General features: G+C 42.1%; 1 protein-coding gene across 1 annotated transcript in view; it reads right to left on the reverse strand.

Moving 5' to 3' along the window:
* Positions 1 to 12,884: 12,884 nt before the first annotated feature.
* IRAK3 (interleukin 1 receptor associated kinase 3) overlaps positions 12,885 to 22,632 on the reverse strand; it is a 62,857-nt gene continuing 53,109 nt past the window's right edge. Inside the window, exon 13 of the mRNA XM_058742113.1 lies at positions 12,885 to 14,498. The gene's annotated coding sequence lies outside the window, so the exon portion shown is untranslated. The remainder of the gene's footprint in view (positions 14,499 to 22,632) is intronic.

Here is a 22,632-nt window from a genome sequence, read left to right on the forward strand (position 1 = left end):
AGAAATGGAGCCTTGCTGGTTCCCGATGACAATAGGCCATGCAAACATCCTCCTGGAAATACCTAGAAATAGTTGGGTATTGACTATATTTCCTACAGTTACAAAGCATAGGTACCTGAGATATTTTACTTGTATAGGAGGGCCCCAGGAGGCTGGAGAGTTTTGTGATTCTTAAAGCTCATATATGATGAGGTTGTTGCTAATCTGTGCGATCCAGTACTGTTCCAACAGTCTGTGGTTCTTACGTGGATTCCAATCGAAAGAGAAATGATATACTAAAGGAGCACAGAGAAATGGGTGATAAAGGTCAGCTGCTGGGACCGTGGAGCGATTCCATGACACGTGTATCACACCTGGCCTTCCTCCACTAGCTCCTCGAATGCTACTCTCCTCTTGCTGACTGCCCGAGCTAGAACCCTAGAGGCATCCTCCACTTCTGGCTCTCTCCGCCCTCCCTACCCCTGCAGCTCTTCACCAAATTCTATAAATTCCACCTCCTAAAAATATGCTTACTCTGTCCGCTTATCTCTATCTCCTCTGGACCACCCCCGTGCAGGCCACCATTATGTCTTCCCGAACAACCTCCTAAAAGGTCTTGCTGACTCAAGTCATCCTAAAAATGAACCCATCAATAGCTTCTCATTGCTCATAGCATGAAACGTGATGAAAAGTTTCTTTCTGAGCCGGCTGGTACCAGCCAACTACTGAGATCACTCAGATAACTGCTGAGTTTATCTTCTCCCCACCACCGCCCTCTTTCATCCTAAGCTCCAGCCATCCTGAATTTTGTGCAGTTCGTCGGTACGTTGGGCTCTCTCTTGCTTCAGATCTTTGTACAAGTACGACTTCCTCAAGGGAGTCTTTCCTGACCCTCCCTAGAGGGAAAGTTTCTCATTCTGTGTGGCCAGTTCTCCTAGAGATAATAATGGTAATGTTAGAAATTATAGTGTCCACTGCAAGCCAGGCATATCAAGATGATTAGTAGGAATACACCATTATTTTTGCAACAGAGTAAATAAGAATAAAGAAATAAAGCTTTAGACAATTGGTCTTTGGGATAAACTATAAACATACTTGAAATAAACTAATTAAATACTAATATCCTTATCAAAGGATATTAACCTTAAAAATATGGGGGCGCCTGGGTGGCGCAGTCGGTTAAGCGTCCGACTTCAGCCAGGTCACGATCTCGCAGTCCGTGAGTTCGAGCCCCGCGTCAGGCTCTGGGCTGACGGCTCGGAGCCTGGAGCCTGTTTCCGATTCTGTGTCTCCCTCTCTCTCTGCCCCTCTCCCGTTCATGCTCTGTCTCTCTCTGTCCCAAAAATAAATAAAAAACGTTGAAAAAAAAAAAATTTAAAAAAAAAAAAAAAAAAAAAAAAATATGGAAGAAACTTGCACATAAATTCAGTGATCTGAATTCTTAATGTGCAAAATTAAAAGCCACGTTCAGTTTTGGGTTTTATCCAAACGTGAATTTTGACATTATCCATAAAACCAGAAAGAGATGCAGATCACATAGTGCTGTGAGGCTTGTACGACATGGCAGAATTTCAGTTTCCATTAAATAAACAATAAATGACTTTAAAAATTAAACACAAAGTTAAATTTTTCATAAAGAATTGATTTACTAAGTGCCTGCACTGTTCCTTCCTAAAATGTAAAGAAAGCGACCCCTGGTGGAATGCTGATGAAGCGTTTCTCTAGTGTTTTGAATTTATCGACTCAACCACTGTAGGGGTAATAAAGGTCTGTGTGCCAGGCATTGTGCTAGGCTCTGGAGACAAAGACAGGACTGAAAAGCGAAGTTCAGAAGGTTGAGAGGCAATGATTTTTAGAAAAAGCCGATCATAGCTGCAGGGGTTAGAGTGGAAGTAATGAATTTGGTAAGGGACTGTGGGAGAGATGGTCAGGGGTGGCTGTACAGAGTAGGGTAGCAATAGAGACAGGCTATTTGGACATGGTACCTTCCGGAAATTGTCAGTGGTTTCATTTGGTGGTGCATGAGCACTTACGGGACAGTGGAAAAGTAGGCAAGCACCTAGCCTTTATCCTATTACATTGTGCCTGTCAAATGGTCTTTGCTGGATATGAACAGAGTTGTAATAAATCCTGCACAAAAATACATTGAGTGGGCGCCTGGGTGGCTCAGTGGGTTAAGCATCCGACTTCAGCTCAAGTCATGATCTCACAGTTCGTGGGTTTGAGCTCCATGTTGGACTTCGTGCTGACAGCCCAGAGCCTGGAGCCTGCTTCGGATTCTGTGTCTCCCTCTCTCTCTGCCCCTCCCCTGCTTGCACTCTCTCTCTCCCCCCTCTCTCTCTGTCTCTCAACAATAAATAAACACTTAAAAAAGTTAAAAAATAAATAAATATCAAGGCAATGAGCAACAGCAGGGTCGCTACAGTTTATTGAGGCATTTATATGTGCCAGCAGCTTTTTCTGCATTATTTTAATCCTCACAACAACCCCATAAGCTATGTGTTGTTAGTCTCACTGTCCGGTGGAAGAGGCTAAAACTTGCATAGGTTAATGATTTGCACCGGTCATTTAGCCAGTAAGCTGTGTGGCTAAGCAATGTGACGGCCACTGTGCTACTCTGGTCCGGTGGGCCTGGACCCCAGCACTGGGTCGTCAGAAAAGATAGGGTGGATAAAGCCACGAGGACAAATGAATTCATCAAGGGAGGCTTGAGAGGGAAAGAGAAGGGGGAAGGGTGGAAGCCGAGAGAACAGCAACAGTGGAGGGAGCAGCAGAGAAGGCGAAAAGGAGAAGGCAAAGAAAACGGAGAGAGAGACCACCTAAAGGAATTAGAATTCCAGAGTTCCTTTTCAGAAGGAAGTAGAATTCAACCATGTCAGACACTGCAGAGAAATGAGGTGTGATCAAGTTTAGATGTTGATCACAGATGGGCAGTTAGGAGCCCACTGAGTGTCTCAGAGAGACAGATGTCCCTGGAATGGAGGACAGCCTTCTATCAAGGGAGCTGAGGAGCTGTCAGAAGTGGAAGAAGGGAGCGAGCCAGCACGGTAGGCTTTATCAAAGGGCCTGGCTGATGAGATGGAAGGGTTTCCCCGTAAATTAAATATTGAAGAAGGTATCATTCGGAGGAGGGGCAGACATGGAGAACAAGAGGTTGACGGTAAAGTAGAAAGAATGACTGACCAAGTTGGGAAGCAACAGAGGACCCAGAGTGTAGAGGAAAACAGGCAAGAAGAGAGATACGCAGGAAGAGGGGGAAGGAGGGAGGCCCCACATACAGGGGTCTGTCTGTAAGCAGAACAGGGAAGGCAGAGTCAAGCCCAAGGCCTGCTTTTTACCTCTGGAGTCGAAACCGGGGACAGTGGCTCAGAGTCAGAGGATAGGAAAGGACAGGAGGCTCGAAGAGAAGCCTTCTCACAACCACTGTGGGGTATGGAGGTTATGGATGAGCCGAGACCAGCAGGAAGGGGCTGGCTGGAGTCGGCAGGCACACGCCAGCACAGCAGGGTCTCAGTCTGGGAGCAGAGAAAGCAGATCACAGGAAACTAGAGAGGAACTAGGTAAATTTTTACGGGGCAGATATTTTGCAGGTCAGCTATGGCAGAAAAGAAACGAGAATCCTGCCAGGAGTTGAAAAAATAGGGGGTAGGGTAGGGAGTGAAGCCTGGGGATGGACAAGGGTGTCATGATAGACTGACATAAAAGGGGGAGATTGAGAGTGGAGATCTTAGTGTTGGATGCCAGTTTGGTGGGGACCAGAGGGTGGGAGCACAAGGGTAGGAAATTGTGACCCAAGGGGAAAATGCTAGGCTTTTAGTGAGAAGGCCTATCTGTGTGCCAGGCATCATGCTAAGCACATCATATAGATAGATAGATAGATAGATAGATAGATAGATAGATAGATAGATATGATTTTGCTTAACCTTACAGCAAACCTACAAAGTAAACATTACTCTTCTCTTTTACAAGTTGATTTGCCACATGGCGTGTGCACTAAATCACAATGCTAAGGTTGAGAGGTGGAGCAGTTGGGTGATGAAAGACGAGGGTGGGTCACAAGAGGGAATTGTTCTCCTAGATTGGATTTGAAGGTTGGGGAAACAGGGAGCTGGATGTGGCTAAGTCTGACACTCCGGGAATGGCCACCACACCATGATGGCCAGGAGCAGGGATAAAGATACGAGCTAAAGGAGTAAATTATAAGCACAGAAGCAAGGGTACTGAGGAGACAGGATGAAATACCCGGATTGTATGAGCTCTAAAAGTAGTAACCTTAAGGTATGGGGCTGGCCTGGGCAGGGCTGGCGACATAATTTATAGAGCTCAGTGCCAAATGAAAATATGAGGGCCTCCATTTAAATAGAGCGCTGTTGGGGTGCCTGGGTGGCTCAGTCAGTTAAGTGTCCGAATCTTGGTTTCTGCTCAGGTCACAATCCCGTGGTTTGTGGGTTCAAGCCCCGCATCGGGCTCCTTGGTGAGGGTGCAGAGCCTGCTTGGAATTCTCTGTCTCCCTCTCTCTCTGCCCCTCCTCTGCTCACACTCTGTCTCAAAATAAATTAATTTTAAAAATTATATATAATGCTGCTCAAGTTACTAAAATATAGAAAACTCTTTCCTTTTTTTCTGCGGTCTCTTGGCCTGTCATGGTGTTTTTACTTGTAATTGCATGTTGTGGTCCCTTGGACATAGGGATACTTGCAGAGCGAGTGCAGACCCTCACAGGTGCCCCGTGGGGGCTCTGTCCCATGACTCAGTGCAAGGCCCATTGGCTTCCGATTTCTACCTCCCTGATGTGCTGCACCTGAGCTGAATGGAAATAAGTCGGTCTCTCCTTCCATAGCCCACCATTCCAACCAGAGCAGAAGGGCAGCCGTGAAGGAACCACAATTCCTGGATCGGGGTGGGCAAGAGGCTAGCCCTTGCCGAGGATCCACCAGACACAGTGGTGCTGCCAGCTGTGTCTGAGAACAGAGATGGTCCTGACGTGCCCTACCTAAATGCGTCATAGGGAATGTTCACTCAGCCTCAGCCCTACCTGTGCCCGCATCCAGTCCCCAGCCAGGGCCAGGGAGCAATGATGGGACACAGGTGCACTTGCTCTGCCGACATGGCCCACTCACTACCCCAGGGAGGGGACAGGAAGGGACAGAGTGGGCATCACTCCAACTGCTGGGGGTGTAGGAATTGAGGGGAAGTGTAGGAAGCCAAGAATCTGACCAGGGAAGGTGGGGAGACAGTGGGAGGTGGGACTAATGAACTGTGGCTCCAAGCCTCTTGAGTACTGTTCCTTCACACTTCACGCACAAAACATAAATTAAAAGGTAAAATTGTTATATTAGATTGCTAGGGCTGCTGTAGTGAAGTACCACAGACTGGGTGGCTTAAAAAGCAGAAATGTATTTCCTCACTTGTTTGGAAGCTAGAAGCCCTACATCAAGATGTCCCTTACAAGTTGGTTTCATCTGAGGCCCTTCTCCTTGGCTTGTAAACAGCCATCTTGTTTCTCTTCCTTTACCACGTCTTTCCACTGTGTCTGTGTCCTAATCTCTTCTTTGTACAAGAGAACAAGTCATATTGGATTAAGGCTTACCCCAGTGACGTCATTCAACCGTGTCTTTAAAGACACCATGTTCAAAATCTTTTTTTTTTTAACGTTTATTTATTTTCGAGAGAGAGAGAGAAGCAAAGTGTGAGTGAGGGAGGGGCAGAGAGAGAGAGAGAGGGAGACACAGAATATGAAGCAGGCTCTAGGCTCTAAGCTGTCAGCACAGAGCCTGACATGGGACTGGAACTCCTGAACCATGAGATGACCTGAGCTGAAGCCAGACGCTTAACCAACTGAGCCACCCAGGCACCCCTAAGGACCCCATGTTCAAATATGGTCCCATTCTGAGCTACTAAGTATTAGATATTCAACATAGGAGTTTTGAGAGACACAATTCAGCCCATAACAATTGTTAAGAGTTTCAAGACAACACTATAGAGCATTAAGCCCCAAGCAGGGGTATTTCTGTGCACGGACGCTGTGTGACTACACCGGACACATGCCCCTGAAGCCAGCCCTGGGCTGGGAGACAGCAGCGTGCAGCTGGAAGCATTGGACTGGCCCCTCCCAGACCTAGAGGCATCAGGTTCACAGCAGAATGAGCACCCTTCCGTGGACAGAATTGTAAATGAAGCAAAGCAGTGCACTTAATGAGAGCCAGGTTTCCTTGAGATGATAGGATGAAAATGCCTTTGAGCAGGTTGAGAATAAAGAAAAGTTTCTTTGCAAGCAAATGAACATCCCACTGCACAGAGCAGAAATGTCCAAGAGGGAGGTCAGCAGTGAGCAAATGAACTCTGGAGGGAGTGTAAAGTGTGGATGGGAGTATAAAGAGGATACATACTGGAGGACCTGACATTTCATTACTTTTCCGTTACACGGGTCTTAAATTCCCAGAATTTTTAAATTAAATTAAAATTGAATTGAATTCTGATCAAATATTAACATTTCTTGATCCAACCGCTATGGTACTTGCTATACAAATACGTAGTGTTAACTGATTGACCAGTGGAAAAGTGTTTCATGCCGATCTACCCTTGCTCTCTCGTGGCATCCGTTCCAATCAATGCAATATTTACAGAGGATGGATTATGAACAGGTACCTACTGTAGCCCTAGTATACAGCCCACTCTCCCACACTGGAGACAAAATCATAATTGTTATCACAACACGGTAGTGCTCTAACAAATTAAGCTTAGTCCCTTGTATATTTGCTTGGGAGTCATTATCCTCGTTCTTATATTAGTCTCTTCCAGAGAACAACGAAAAAGACTTGTCTGCAATTATATGGATAAAAATACAAGCAATTAATAAATTTAAAGAGCTTCTCTATAGTGGAATGTCACTATAGGAAATTAATAGCACATGAAATAGATAAAAGCATTTTTCTTACACAGAAAGCTACCAATACTGACATATGGTGCATATGACTTTTGTTTTTTCTTTAAATCCCATCAACTAAGATTACAAAAATAATTTTAAAACTACTCAAATAATGACAATTATTTTAAAAATTAAAGTAATACATGTTCCTTGCAGAAAAAATTTTAAATATAGATAAGCAGAAAAGAAAGGTGGCATCATTATAATCCTAACACCCACTTACTTTTAGATGCTTTTGTTTATTTTTTCTAGTCCTTTTTCTATAATTATAGACCCATTCACTTCCTTGTTGCAAAAAGTAGAATCCTGTTTACATAGTGTTTAGTAATCTGCCTTTTACCACTAACAATGTAAGATGAACATTCTTGTAGAACATTGTGTTAATGATTACATTTAGTTATAATTTATTTTTTAAATTTCCTATTATTGGACACTTACATTGATTTCTGTTATTTACTATTATACGTAATGTAGAAATGTGCATCCTTCCAGCTATAATTTTTTGCACCAATACGATTATTTCCATGGGATAGATTCATACACGTCAATAATGTTGCAAAGTGGGAGATGGAAAAAGGGGAACCCTCTTACATTGTCGGCAAGAATGCAAACTGGTGCAGCCACTCTGGAAAACAGTGTGGAGGTTCCTCAAAAAGTTAAAAATAAAACTACCTTATGATTCAGCAATTGCACTACTAGATTTTGTAAGATTTTATTTTTAAGTAATCTCTACACCCAACTTGGAGCTCGAAATTACAACCCCAGGATCAGGGGTCACATGCCCCACTGACTGAGCCCTCCCGCACTACTAGGAATTTACAAAATACAAATACTAAATAATAATACAAAAATAACTCAAAAATACTAATTCGAAGGGATGCATGAACCCTGATGTTTATAGCAGCATTATCTACAATAGCCATTATGGAAAGAGCTCAAATGTCCATCTACGGATGAATGGATAAAGAAGATGTGGTATATTTATACAATAGAATATTAGTCATAAAAAAGAATGAAATCTTGCCATTTTTGCAATGATTTGGGTGGAGGTAGAGTGAGCTTAGAGTGTGCTAAGTGAAATAAGTCAAAGAAAGACAAATAACATGATTTTACTCGTGGAATTTAAAAAACAAAACAAATGATCATAGGGAAAAAAGAGAGGTAAACCAAGAAACAAGACATTTAACTATATAGAACAAACCGATGGTTGCCGGAGGGGCGGTGGGTGGGGGGATGGGGACTAAATAGTGTACTTGTCATTAGCACCAGGTATTATATGTAGGTGTTGAATCACTAAATTAATTGGACTCCTCAGGGCTCCTCAGTGGCTCAGTTGGTTAAGCATCTGACTCTGAATTTTGGCTCAGGTCAAGATCTCACGGTTTATGGAATCGAGCCCCGACTCTCTCTGGGCCTCTTCCCCTGCTCTCACTCTCTCTCTCTCTCAAAATAAATAAATAAACATTTAAAAAATTGTACACCTGAAACTAACATATGCTGTATGTTAACTAACTGGAACTTAAACAAAAACTTAAGGGGGCGCCTGGGTGGCTCAGTCGGTTAAACTTCGGACTTTGGCTCAGGTCATGATCTCATGGTCTGTGAGTTCAAGCTCCGCATCTGTGCTGACAGCTCAGAGCCTGGAGTCTGCTTCGGATTCTGTGTCTCCCTCTCTCTCTACCCCTCCCCTGCTGACATTCTCCCTCTCTCACTCTCTCAAAAATAAACATTAAAAAGAAATTTTAGGGGCGCCTGGGTGGCTCAGTCGGTTAGGCGGCCGACTTCGGCTCAGGTCATGATCTTGCAGTCCGTGAGTTCTAGCCCCGCGTCGGGCTCTGTGCTGACAGCTCAGAGCCTGGAGCCTGCTTCGGATTCTGTGTGTCCCTCTCTCTGACCCTCCCCTGTTCATGCTCTCTCCCTGTCTCAAAAATAAATAAACGTTAAAAAAAAATTTTTTTTTTAAATAAATTTTTTAAAAAACTTAAGAAAAAAGTCTCATGGGGCGCCTGGGTGGCTCAGTCGGTTAAGCGTCCGGCTTCAACTCAGGTCACAATCTCACGGTCCGTGAGTTCAAGCCCTGCGTCGGGCTCTGGGCTGATGGCTCAGAGCCTGGAGCCTGCTTCCGATTCTGTGTCTCCCTCTCTCTCTGCCCCTCCCCCGTTCATGCTCTGTCTCTCTCTGTCTCGAAAATAAATAAACGTTAAAAAAAAAAATTAAAAAAAAAAAAGAAAAAAAAAAAAAGAAAAAAGTCTCAAAGTATATGCATGTTTTTAAGCCTTTTAAAGAAAAATACCTTTAATCAGGAAGAAAAGGTTAAGAACTCATCTGCTTGTACAATTATTAGGTATTTCCACTTAGAGAAGTATAGTGAAAAGCATACCAGATTAAAGCAATAAGATCAAGGTTGAATTTTTGCCTTGTCCATTGACAAACTGCAAGACCTTGATTCATTACTCAACCCTTTTAGGTCTTGTTGTCATTAGAGTTGACAATGAGTCAACAATACAGTTGTGCTTGAAGTTAAATTAGTTAGATCCACACACAGTAAATATGAACAGGAACAAACCAGGAGAATATCCATGAATATATAAATGGGAAGAATGGGAACTCAAATACAAATGTAATTTAGTCACCAGGCATTCAGTGACATTTCTTTAGGTCCTGTTTGGGCAAAGACATGTTGGTTGACCGTAGCTACACAAGAAATGGATGGCAAGCTGCCAAGCTGAAGGTGATCCCCCAGGCCCTGCCCAGGGAGTGGCAGCCTTGGCTAGGCAACCTCAAACATCATAGTGACCTTGAAGGCACTGTTTCCCTAGTGCATGAGATGGTCTCAAGCTTCCTTCACCAAGAAATACTTACAATCAATCAGTCCCCCTGTACCATATCATACTGCTTCATATATAGCTTGCCTATAAGGAGATAATACACTAATATGTTGACGTGAGAATTCAATTCTCTGGACAGTTAGGCTTTTCATTATAAAGTAGAAAATCAGTATGCTGATTTTTATCAACCTCTGTGAACTTGATCACTTCAGATCTGCCATTGAGAGATAAGTCCATTCCAAGGAGACTGAAGAATTCTAGCCTCTGAGATGGCAGGGCTAAGATGGATTCCCCAATATTCACCAAGGTCAGTGCCACTCTGGTGGAAGCCGATCTGGGGTATCAGTCACTCCTATTGGGTGTGAATTGCTTTCTTTAAACTCCAAAAAGTAATGGATAAAATATTTTGTTAAGTGTTTCATTTGTTTAATAGACATCAGTGAGTAATTTCATACCCTGGAGGAGGTCACAGTCTTAACTCCGAAAAGAGACATAAACAATATGATAATGATTACAAACAATAAGCAAAATGCAAAAGTTTATAAATCTAAATTACTGAGAGAGAACAGAGGAGATGATTATATCAGGGAAGTTTGAGAAGGATTCATGGAGGAAGTAATATTTATGATAGCTCATGAATGGTGTATAAGGATATACCTAGCTGAAGGTGGGGTGAGGAGAGGCAAGCATTCCAGATAGTTGGAACAGCATGTGCTAAGGCATGGAAATGAGAAGGGACATGGTGTGCTTTAGGAATCATAACAAATTTAGTGGGACTAGAACAAAAAATACAAAATCTATGGAAAGGAACAAGAAAGAGGTAGTGATGGGATTTAATACTAGAAAGATAGTTTGGGACCAGCTTATGAAGGTCATTTTATGCTATTTAAAGGAGCTTGGATCATATCTTGTAGTCAAGATAGAGAAACATGTTGCAAAAGTGAGATAAAGTCAGAGTTGACTGGATTTTTTCCTAAAGATTTTTTAATTACTGGAAAGACATTAACCTGAAGGAGGATACTTGGTGAAGTGCCACATGGTTCTGAAGTTGACTCTATCCTGTAGAATACTTTTTATCAACAATTTTGTGGATAGAGAAAGTAACTTCATCAAACTGTCCAATCATGCAAGCCTGGAAAAAAAATGCTAAAATGTTGAATGATTGAATTAAAAATTTGAAAGACTACACTATCAACAATAGCCAAAGTATGGAAAGAGCCCAAATGTCCACCGAAGGGTGAATGGATAAAGAAGATGTGGTGTACACACACACACACACACACACACACACACACACACACACACACAATGGAGGATTACTTGGCAATCAAAAAGAATGAAATCTTGCCATTTGCAACTACATAGAGGGAACTTGAGGGTATTATGCTAAGTGAAATTAGTCAGAGAAAGACAAATATCCTATAATTTCACTCATATGAGGACTTTAAGATACAAAACAGATGAACATAAGGGAAGGGAAGCAAAAATAATATAAAAACAGGGAGGAGGACAAAACATAAGAGACTCTTAAATATGGAGAACAAACAGAGGGGTTGTGGGAGGGGGGATGGGCTAAATGGGTAAGGGGCATTAAGGAATCTACTCCTTAAATCATTGTTGCACTATATGCTAACTTGGATGTAAATTAAAAAATAAATTAATTAATGGGGCGCCTGGGTGGCGCAGTCGGTTAAGCGTCCGACTTCAGCCAGGTCACGATCTCGCGGTCCGTGAGTTCGAGCCCCGCGTCGGGCTCTGGGCTGATGGCTCAGAGCCTGGAGCCTGTTTCCGATTCTGTGTCTCCCTCTCTCTCTGCCCCTTCCCCGTTCATGCTCTGTCTCTCTCTGTCCCAAAAATAAATAAAAAACGTTGAAAAAAATTTAAAAAAAAAAATAAATTAATTTAAAAAATTTGAAAGACTCTTCTAAAAATGTTTATTGAGCATCTATTATGTCTCAGGAAATTTTCTAAGTGCTGGGGATCCAGTCATGACCATGTGAAAGTCCTTGGCTTCATAGAGTTTGTATTCTAGGGAAGAAGACTGATGATAAACAAATAGATAGGTATATAAAACAGCGTCATGCACTGACACATGAATTGAAGGAAACTGGTACATTGTAAAAGAGGATAGGGAGTAAGAGCAGAGAGAGAAATTCTGGAGGAAGAGAGTTCCAGGCAGGGGAACAGCAAGTGCAAAGTCCTGAGATGGAAACAAGGTTGGCATGCAAGAAGGCTAGAGTGGCTGCAACTGACTTATGATGGGGAGCATGATAAGAGATGAGAGTGGTAAGAAATGGAGTGAGGGGCTGCCTCAAAATGTTGGGTCAGTGATTCCAAATAAACAAGATAGCAGTGAACCACAATGTGTATTAAGTCATTCAGAACTAGTTGGATGGTGTTAAGGCGATAAACGTATAATAAGCTCTGGGTTTTATTTTGTGAAAATCAATTACACAAGGAAAAGATGAAGGAGATCTATGCTATCGGCTGTTTATGTGAAAAAGATCTCAAGGCCGTGGTAGATCCCCAGGCTAGTAGGAGCTCGTATGAAATGATGGCTTTGACAGACACACATACCGACACTTAACACAAACTCAGACTAGATTCACAGAAACATAGCCCAGTTAAGTAACAGAATAAACTAATACTCTTTTTACATACAATATTTAAAGTATTACGTTTGATTTGGTATGATAAATTTTAAGAGAGCTGTTGATTTAAAATGTTTCCCATTATTCAATGACAAGGATGCTGAGAAAAGTAAACACATCCACTCATACATATTTTTCTCAGCTTCCCATCATTTCGGAGCTCTGCTTATTTACATATTTACGTATGTATATATTTACTCACTGTACGCCCAACAAGGTGTTCAGACTCACAACCCTGAGATCAAGAGTGGCGTTGGGGCGCCTGGGTGGTGCAGTCGGTTAAGCGTCCGACTTCAGCCAGGTCACGATCTCGCGTTCCGTGAGTTCGAGCCCCGCATCAGGCTCTGGGCTGATGGCTCAGAGCCTGGAGCCTGTTTCTGATTCTGTGTCTCCCTCTCTCTGCCCCTCCCCCGTTCATGCTCTGTCTCTCTCTGTCCCAAAAATAAATTAAAAAACGTTGAAAAAAAAAAAAATTAAAAAAAAAAAAAAAAAAAGAGTGGCGTGCTCCCCCGACTAAGCCCACCAGGTGCCCCGTGAGCTCTGCTAGTGTAGAGCTCTTAGATCTCAAGTGAGAAACGATCCCATGCGGACGCAAGCATGATTTTACAGACTGGGAAGTGGAGGCTGTCATTTTGGGCTCTTCAAGCCACTGAACCAAGGAGAAAGATGTAGCTTATGACACAGGTTCTGGGTATTGATTGCCGCTGTCAAGGGGGAGATGAGATTGGGGAGCACAAGGAGGACAGGAAGGCTTTGAGACTGAAATCCGGGGAACTCCGCTTACTAACAGTTCCATCTCCAGCGATGAAAGTTAATGTCAATTCCAGCACCAATAAAGACCACTGAGGGCTCACACCCTTTAGCAGTGAAGGTTTGGCACACACCATCAGGGAAGGAAACCGAGAGACCCAAAGTGCCGGCCGAGGCCAAGGGAGCATGGAAGGAGAGTGAAATTGCATCCTGGTGACAAATCACAGAAACAAAGACAATAGCAGCCGCGCAGGCTTTCTTTGTTTTGTATGTATTTGTGTCTATTCACCACTTACTTTCCCTCTCTTTTCTCCTATATTGTATAAGAATTGTTGGAGATGATTACCTCTATTTTTAGAAAATTTAGGCAGAAGATATATTAAAATCACCTGGAGACAGATATAATGACTGATGAGAGCCTGTACATCTTTTGAAAGAGTGATAGCACTTTCGATTATTGACGAATATTTGCATGATATTGTTATTGTTACCGGAAATTGAAACAGAAGGTAGAAAGGCGAGAATAAATGCTGAATAGCCACAGGGTAGGATTTGTCTGTTCTTGCCCTTCTGTGCTTTCCTATGTAGTTTAAAGAAAACTGCATCTCCTAGATGCCCTTGACAGCTGACTCCTCATTATAGAACCCAGAAGAACTAGAGGAGCCTTTTCTTTCTCTGCTTCTTATTGGGCCCCTGGCAGTAACATAGGAGCTGCACAGGTGGTGGTCGGTCCACGTTCCCGCTTTCCTCCATGGAAATGCATCAGCATTGCACGCATCAGGAGCAAGCTCTCTGTGGCCTCAGCAGAACAGTGGTCATGGCTCTTAGGTACACCTCTTCTCTTTTTCTCCTTCATGCACAACAGTGAAAATGGCTTCCTGTAGTTCTTAATCTCTGGATAGCTACACATTTTCCTTTTCTTTTTTTTTTTTTTTTTTTTTTTCCTATTCTGGCCTTTCCAAGTCTTTGATAACCAACTCCCAATATTAAATTCCATCTGTTTGAAATAACTAGCAGGGGTTCTAGTTTTCCATAAGGACAAATACTGACACAGATGAACCCATGGCCCAACCTCTGCAAAGAAACCATGGAGTAGATGGGGAGGAAAAGGATGGTCATTGACAGGCCAGGAAAAAAAAATGGGGAGATCAGATAACAAGATGTCTTTATAAAGTCCAGGATAGCATATTGTGATTTCTGATGTGTAGCAGTTTCAGGTAAGAATGGAGTCCAGAGGGTGTGGCCTTGGAAATAGTGGCTGAAGTAAAGGAGAGGTGTAGCTTCACTGTGATTGATGAGATCTGTGATGCAGCGATGCTACTTGGGTCACTCAAATGGCCATTGAAACAAGGACAAACGATGCTGGGATTATGACATAGGGAGAAAGATGAGAACATGTTAGATTATGTCTTGTAAAATACGGTAATAATTTTTTTTTAGAGAAATACATTTTAATGGCCAAGACAGAATATTAGAAATCATATGAATTATTTCCCCCTCTTCAAACTGCTAAACAAATGCATAATGATTGCTCTGCCTCTTGTCTCAAGCCTTAGAGCTACTGGCAGTGACTTAATACAAACATGCACACTTGGCTTTGTAAGCATACTGGAATCTCACATTTTCCTCCAGGGCACATAAAGTAAAAATAATAAAAGTCACAGATTTATATTTGCCCTTGGCTGAGATCACTGCAGCTCTTTTCTTAAAAAAAAAAAAAAAAAAAATCCTGAAAGAAAAATCCCGTGTTACAAACATAAAATAAAAAGATATATCAGAAGATCCAATGTTTAATGGTCCAGCAAGTGCACTGTAATTAGCTAATATGCTTTCAGAATGACATGAAATTATCGTTAGTGAATAATGGGATTAAGAAGACTACTGGAAGTTATGCATACTTCACCCCAATGTGCTGTCAGAGTGACTTCATTTTACACTCTATTTGCGTACTAGATTCCTTAACCTCTCTTTTGCTGAAATCTCTGCAGTGATGATACAGTTAATATTACCCAGCATTTCTCTTCCAGGAAACACAAAAATAGCACCAACACGTTAATTTGGTATCAAGAGAACAAAATTTGTGGCAGGGTCATGCTCCTAAAAAGCCAGCACAAATTTATCTTTTAGCTAGATTTGCCTGTGTTTTTATCATATTTACTGTCCCCTGTAACTTATGCCCACAAAACAGTCCCTCCAGGATAGAGCTCATTAGAATTGGTATTTTACCCTGGAGTACACTTTGCTATTTCCCGTTATAATTAATGTATTGTGGGCCCCATTAGCATTGTTACATAGGCTCCATCTCTACCTGCTAGAGAAAAACACTGTATTCTGTCACACTTTCTCTGCACTGTGGCAAGTTTTATCTTCAACTCATAACTACAGCCCCGAGTCTACTAAATTCAGCAGGTTAAAAGTCGTATGTAGGTTAAAAAGGGATAATGGGACCTAAGTCTGAGGAAGGGATAATTTATGGTTAAAAAATTTTTCTCTCCAAAGATCTTTTAATTTTTTTTTTTTTTAATTTAGCTGTAGGCTATTCCTTGCAGTGCTAATTTGTAAGGATAGAGCTTAAGGGTAATTTTTAAATATTTTACCAAAATCAACTGTAATTACAAAGCATTGTGCACTGTGATCTGTTCTCCACTCTTCTGTATTTTAGCTGGTCTGGTTTTTGCATCTTGGCTTGCTTTTTTAATTTGTTACCTTTTTAAATTTTAATTAGGCTCCACACCCAATATGGGGCTTGAACTCATGACCCTGAGATCAAGATTGCACAGTTCAGGGGCGCCTGGGTGGCTCAGTCGGTTAAGCATCTGACTCCGGCTCAGGTCATGATCTCGCGGCCCGTGAGTTTGAGCCCCGCGTCAGGCTCTGTGCTGACAGCTCAGAGCCTGGAGCCTGTTTCAGATTCTGTGTCTCCCTCTCTCTCTGACCCTCCCCCATTCGTGCTGTCTCTCCCTGTCTCAAAAATAAACAAACATTAAAAAAAATTAAAAAAAAAAAAAAAGAATTGCACAGTTCACCCACTGAGCTAGCCAGGCACCCATTGGATTGCCTTTTTATAAGTCCTCTCAAAACTTGTTATTCAGGAGATACAAGATAGATCTATGTGGGAGCTTCAGTCGCTGAGGCTGTACGATAGAAATAAGGGCAATGGAACAGAAATATTATTGGTGGTTGACAGTTGTTATCAAGGGCACAGCTAAGCAAAGAGGTAAATATCGACATGTATAGAATATTTTTTTCCAACATAAAAATACCTTTATTATTTTCTGGTAATAAAAATGATACATGCTCATTATACAAGTTTTAAATACATAAAAGTCAAAAGAAAGTAAAGATCACCCAAATCCTATAGCCCAGAGAAAGACATCATTTTTGGCAAAGATCTCTGTATGAAACATATATTATTTTAAAATATCCAGTGTTAGAAATGGGCCCATATTAAACATATTATTCTATATCTTGCTTTTTCACTCCATAATATTTCAGGGACAGATTTCCATAGCAATAAATGCAATCTAAATAATATTTAATGACAGTTGTATATGACTCAATAGTATATATGTGCTAGAATTTATGTAACCCATTTTCTGTTGAAGGATATTTAGGCCATTTCCAAAGTTTTAATATCATGAATATCATAAAGTACATCTTTGCCCTCATGTTTACATACTTGTGTAGTTTTTATTCTTTAGGACAAATTGTAAACAAATTGCTGGGTAAAAGTGTATCATTTAAATGTTTGGTATATATTACCAAATTTGATACATACTGTCTCTAGAAAAGTTGTACCAGTCTTCACCCCTGCCAACAGTGAACAAGAATGTCCCTTTGTTCATATTTTGTCAATTACTTTGATATTTGCCAATCTTGGAGAATACAATTAATACAAATAAGATAAACACATATGTTATTACTGTTTTTATTTTCAAATAGGGTATGCCTTTAATTTTTTAAAGTTTACTTTTTTATTTTTGAGGGAGAGAGAGAGTGCATGTGGCACATGTGCACAAGCAGGGAAGAGGCAGAGAGAGAGGGAGAGAGAGAATCCCAAATAGGCTCTGTCAGGGCAGAGCCCAATGTGGGCATCAAACCCCGCAACCATGAGATCATGACCTGAGCCAAAATCAAGAGTCAGACACTTGACTGACTGAGCCACCTAGGTGCCCCAGGAATACCTAATTTTTAAGTTATCCGTTTTCAGAGCAAATATTTCCTGGATTTGAATAAAGAGTTTTCAATTTGTGTCCATACTTCACTATCAGCGTGACTTGGGATAAGAGTCAACTTTCTTGATATCATTTTCCTTGCTATTATAGTAACAGAACCCAGCTCAGTTGGCATTCAGAGTGTAGGTAATGAAAGCACTTATCACACTATTAGACACCTCAGTGTTAACTGAGTCTGAATCTCCTGCACGTAAGTTCTTTCTACCTGCTTACTCTCCATTGCAATCAATGTTGGTCTGTAAGAAATTTTAAAATTAAGGAGCCAATACAAAACTTTGGAAATATTCACTTGCTATTTGTAGAGATTGCCACAAAGTTTTCAACAAGACAGATGACATTAATAAGAAGGCTCTAAAGTGAAGGCTTGGTAAGCAGTGTAGATCTTTGGAATAAAAATGCCTTCTAAGAAAATACTTGCATGTCAAGTTCAATGGACCATCAAATATATACAAATAATTTGACAGAAATATGGAAACAAAATACCACAAGTATCAGTTTATCCCCTATCAAATGTTGGTTTATCATTGCTTACAAATGGTTTGGGAATATTTTCTACCATGAATCATATCTATAAACAATGTATACACAATGTCTAATTCCTCCTTTCAAAGATATCTCAGATTTAATACTTAATATTAATAACTTTTCTCTGAGAACAGTGGGATGGAACCATCTAAGCAAATGAATAATGGTAGTATGGGTATTAGAAAGATGCACTTTAGGGGCGTCTGGCTGGCTCAGTCAAAAGAGCATGTGACTTTTTTTTTTAATGTTACTTATTTTTGAAAGAGTGTGAGTGGGGAAGGGTAAGAGAGAGAGGGACAGAGACTTAGGATCTGGAGTGAGCTCTGTGTTGTCAGCAGAGAGCCCGATGTGGAGCTAGAATTCACAAACTGCAAGATCATGACCTGAGCCAAAGCTGGTCGTCGCTCAACCAACTGAGCCACCCAGGTGTTCCATGAAGAACATGCAACTCTTGATCTCAGGGTCACAAGTTGAAGCCCCACGTTGGGTGTAGAGATTACTAAAATAAATAAAACTTTAAAAAAGAGAAAAGAAGGGTGCCTGGGTGGCTCAGTCAGTTGAGCGACCGACTTCTGCTCAGGTCACGATCTCGCAGTCTGTGAGTTCGAGCCCCGCGTCAGGCTCTGTGCTGATGGCTCAGAGCCTGCAGCCTGCCTCGGATTCTGTGTCTCCCTCTCTCTCTGCCCTTCCCCTGCTCATGCTCTGTCTCTCTCTGTCTCTCAAAAATGAATAAACGTTAAACAAAAAGAGAGAGAGAGAAAAGAAAGATGCACTTTGGGTGCAATGTAGATGACAGTCGTGATATACTAGATACCAATGATTTTGAAGATATTCTAAATGACTATTTGGTTCATTCATTTTATTTTATTTTTTATTTTATTTTTTTTTTTTTTAAATTTTTTTTTTTCAACGTTTTTAATTTATTTTTGGGACAGAGAAAGACAGAGCATGAACGGGGGAGGGGCAGATAGAGAGGGAGACACAGAATCGGAAACAGGCTCCAGGCTCCGAGCCATCAGCCCAGAGCCTGACGCGGGGCTCGAACTCACGGACCGCGAGATCGTGACCTGGCTGAAGTCGGACGCTTAACCGACTGCGCCACCCAGGCGCCCTGGTTCATTCATTTTATAAATATTGATCAGGCCATATTATGCACCAGGTACCATACTCACTGTTACAGACACAAAAATGAGCAGGATATAGTCCCCGTCCTCAAGAAGTTTCAGTTTTGTGGAGAAGAGAGAAGTCAACAGACAATTACATTGTGGAGTGACAGGGAAGTGAGGCATGTGTAGGTGCTTCAGAGTCCTTAGGAGCAGCCAGTTGAAGGTGTCTTTGGTAGCTAGATGAATGTCCTGGACAAATCATAGGTCAATGGAAGAATCGGACCTGTCATGATTGCCATATATCACAGACTGCCTGGTGCACACTAATAGCAAAGCAACCAGTTACCATGGAGACATCAGCTGTACCATAGGGTGAGGGGAAACCTCTGTGAATCCCTACGGAAGGGCTGGCAGAGAAGCTGGAGTCTAAGTCCAGACAACACTCAGAGATGGCTCAGTGAGGCTGGTCTCCTGGAGAGCCACCAGTTAGCATTAGAATCGAGATTACAACTTTCCTATGTTGTTTCCTTTCATCCATCTGCTCATTTACTGACTAGAACATAAGCTCCATGAGGGCAGAGATCTTTGTTGGGTGTGATTTTTTAAAAAAAAAAAATTCTTAATGCTTATTTACTTTTGAGAGAGATAGAGAGCAGGAGGGGTGAACAGAGAGGGAGACACAGAATCCAAAGCAGGCTCCAGGCACTGAGCTGTCCGCACAGACCCCCACACAGGGCCCAAACCCACGAACTTCTCAAGATCATGACCTGAGCTGAAGTCGGACGCTTAACCAGCTGAGCCACCCAGGCGCCCTCAGTTGGGTGTGATCTTCACTGTGTCCCCAGCTCCCAGAACAATGCCTCACATAAAGGAGGCTGTTGATAAATATTTGTTCAGTGAATGAATGGTTAGATCAATGAATTCATTTAACTTACATCTAATGACTAAAGAGGTGGGTAACTGTTAACAGAGGAACAGGATAGTGAAAAAAGGCAGAAGACATGGCAAGCCTTGTGTGCTTACTGAAAACCTGTTGGAATCAACAAATGAGCTCTCACCTCTATCCTTTTCTATAAAAGCTTGAATCTGTGGGGGCTTCTGTATGCAATGTGGAATACAAGAAAGAGTGTGGGTTTTGATATCAGACAGCTGTGCTTTAAAATCCTGGCTCTTCCAGTTCTGGGAAAACCCCAGGCTCGTTATTTAACCTCTCTAAGTCAGTTTTCTCATCATAAAATGGGATTTGTACCTTCAGTGTGGCTGTGAAGGCTTAACAGGAAAAAGCATGAAATGCTTTGGACCGAGCTCCCTTTGCCCTCACCCATCCTTCCAGCCCCAGAGCTGGGGTTCTGCAGAGCTCTGGTAGAGCTCTGGGCCCCCAAATCCCTGGATGTCCATCCTGGGACTCCTTTTCTATTTCTCTTCCTCCCTTCTCTCTCTCCAACAAGTTTCTCCAAAAAGCCTTCCTTCCCCTCTAGAAAATGCATAGTAATCTCTGCCTCCTCCTCCTCCCACTTTTACTTTCAGTTCCACTGGTTTGTGGTTCAAATACCAGATGTCACCCAACTCTTCACTGGGGTGGTTGCCTTTTCTTCCACACTCAGTGTCCTATTGGAGTCAATACAGTGCCTTGATTCTGGCAGGTGCTTAATAACACATGCAAAGAACAGATGGGTAAGATGGCTGGCCCCTGAGGACCAGCCTGAGCATGACCTCTCCCAACTGCTTACCTGGGCCTTTATGTGGCCTGTCAATCAGACTAAGGCTTATTGTGTTCTGAACCTCACCATGAGACCATTTTTCCCAGAATTGTAGCTTCATGTTCCTGGCCTTGGTCTGTTAACCTGACCCTGATTCCTGATGACTTCCGTCTTCTTTTTTTTTTTTTTTTAAGTTTATTTATTTTGAGAGAGAGAGAGAGCACGAGCAGGGGAGAGACAGAGGGCAAGGGATAGAGAAATAACCCCAAGCAGGCCCCGCACAGTGTGGAGCCCGACGTAAGGCTCAATCTCATGAACCACGAGATCATGACTTGAGTTGAAATCAAGAATCAGACGCTTAACTGACTGAGCCACGCAGGCGCACCTCCCAACCTATTTTTTTTTTTTTTTTTTTTTTTAAGATGACTCCCTGGGGCACTCCCTGGTGGTTCAGTCGGTTAAACTTCCGACTTAGACTCAGGTCATGATCTCCCGGTTCCTGAGTTAGAGCCCCATGTCAGGCTCTGTACTGACAGCTCAGTCTGGATCCTGCTTTGGATTCTGTGTCTCCCTCTCTCTCTGCCCCTCCCCAGCTCACACTCTGTCTCTGTCTCTCTCAAAAATAAACAAAAACATTTAAAAAAAATTTTTAAGATGACTTCCTTTTTTAAATAATTTGTTCTTAAATCTGGACTCCAATCTGACCAATTAACCCAAACATACTAACTCACAAAAAAAAAAAAAAAAGCAAGAGCCTATTCCTTGGATGCACAGCAGGCTAGAGGTCTACCCTTTCATCATACATGTTCTAGAGAGGGAAATTCCATTAATCTTGTGGAAATGGTTTTCTTGGAGTGTTTCTATCCATCATCAGAAAGACAGTCCTAATCCCCACTTTACTCAGCAATCTTTTTATTATGTGGGTTCTTAGAACTTAATTCAACTTAACTTGTAAGGAAACAGCTCTGTATAGGATAACATGCTAGGCCTTGAAGAGATGGCCCCTGCACACTCAGGGAATGTGATAGAGTAAGGCCCCCAGTTCCCCAGGGACATCCATGTCCTAATTCCAGAAGTCTGTGAATTACTTCTGTGAATGAGTTACGGGTCTTGCGATGCATAGATATCCTTGGATTATCTGAGTGGGCCCAATGCAATAATGAGGATCCGTAGGAGGCAGGAGGGCAAAGGAAGAGAAAGAGGTGATGAACAAAAGTCCAAAGAGAAAAAGAAAGAGAAATCTAGATTCAAAAATGCCACAATGCTGGCTTTGAGGATGGAGGGGAAGAGGCCATGAGTCAAAGAATGCAGGCAGTCTCTAGAAGCTAGAAAAGGCAGGGGAATGAATTCTCCCCTAGGGCCTCCAGAAAGAATGCCAAGGACTTCTGACCTCCAGAATTGTAAAATAATTAACTTTTTTTTTTTTTTTTTAAGTAATTTCTACACCCAAATGGGACTTGAACTCATGACCCTGAGATCGGGAGCTGGATGCTCTACTGACTGAGCCAGACAGGCACCCCAACTTACATTGTTTTAACCCACAAAGTGCCTTATAATTTGTTCTAGCAACAATAGGAAATTAATACAGGTAGTTTACAATCTAGTAAGAGAGAAAATATGGCACAGGCAACATCGGTACAATTGAGAAAATAACAAGTATGAAACAAACACAAAAACAGTGCTATAGAAATGCTAAGGAAGTGAGTACTTCTGGCTGGACAGATTAAGGAAGCTTCCTGGAAGAGGTAGTTCTGCTGGGCCTTGAAGGCCTGGGTAGGATTTCAACAGGGGGAGACCCAGTGAACAGCAAGAGTAAAGGCACAGAGTTGGAAGGTACAGGATCAAAGAAAAAGGTAACATAAGCCCTTGTGACCAGCCATTTTCTCAGAAACAAAAACTACTTGATTAAAATTTCACACATTCTACTCAG

Source organism: Neofelis nebulosa, chromosome 8 (genome assembly GCF_028018385.1).
Source record: "Neofelis nebulosa isolate mNeoNeb1 chromosome 8, mNeoNeb1.pri, whole genome shotgun sequence".
Lineage (NCBI taxonomy): Eukaryota > Metazoa > Chordata > Mammalia > Carnivora > Felidae > Neofelis > Neofelis nebulosa.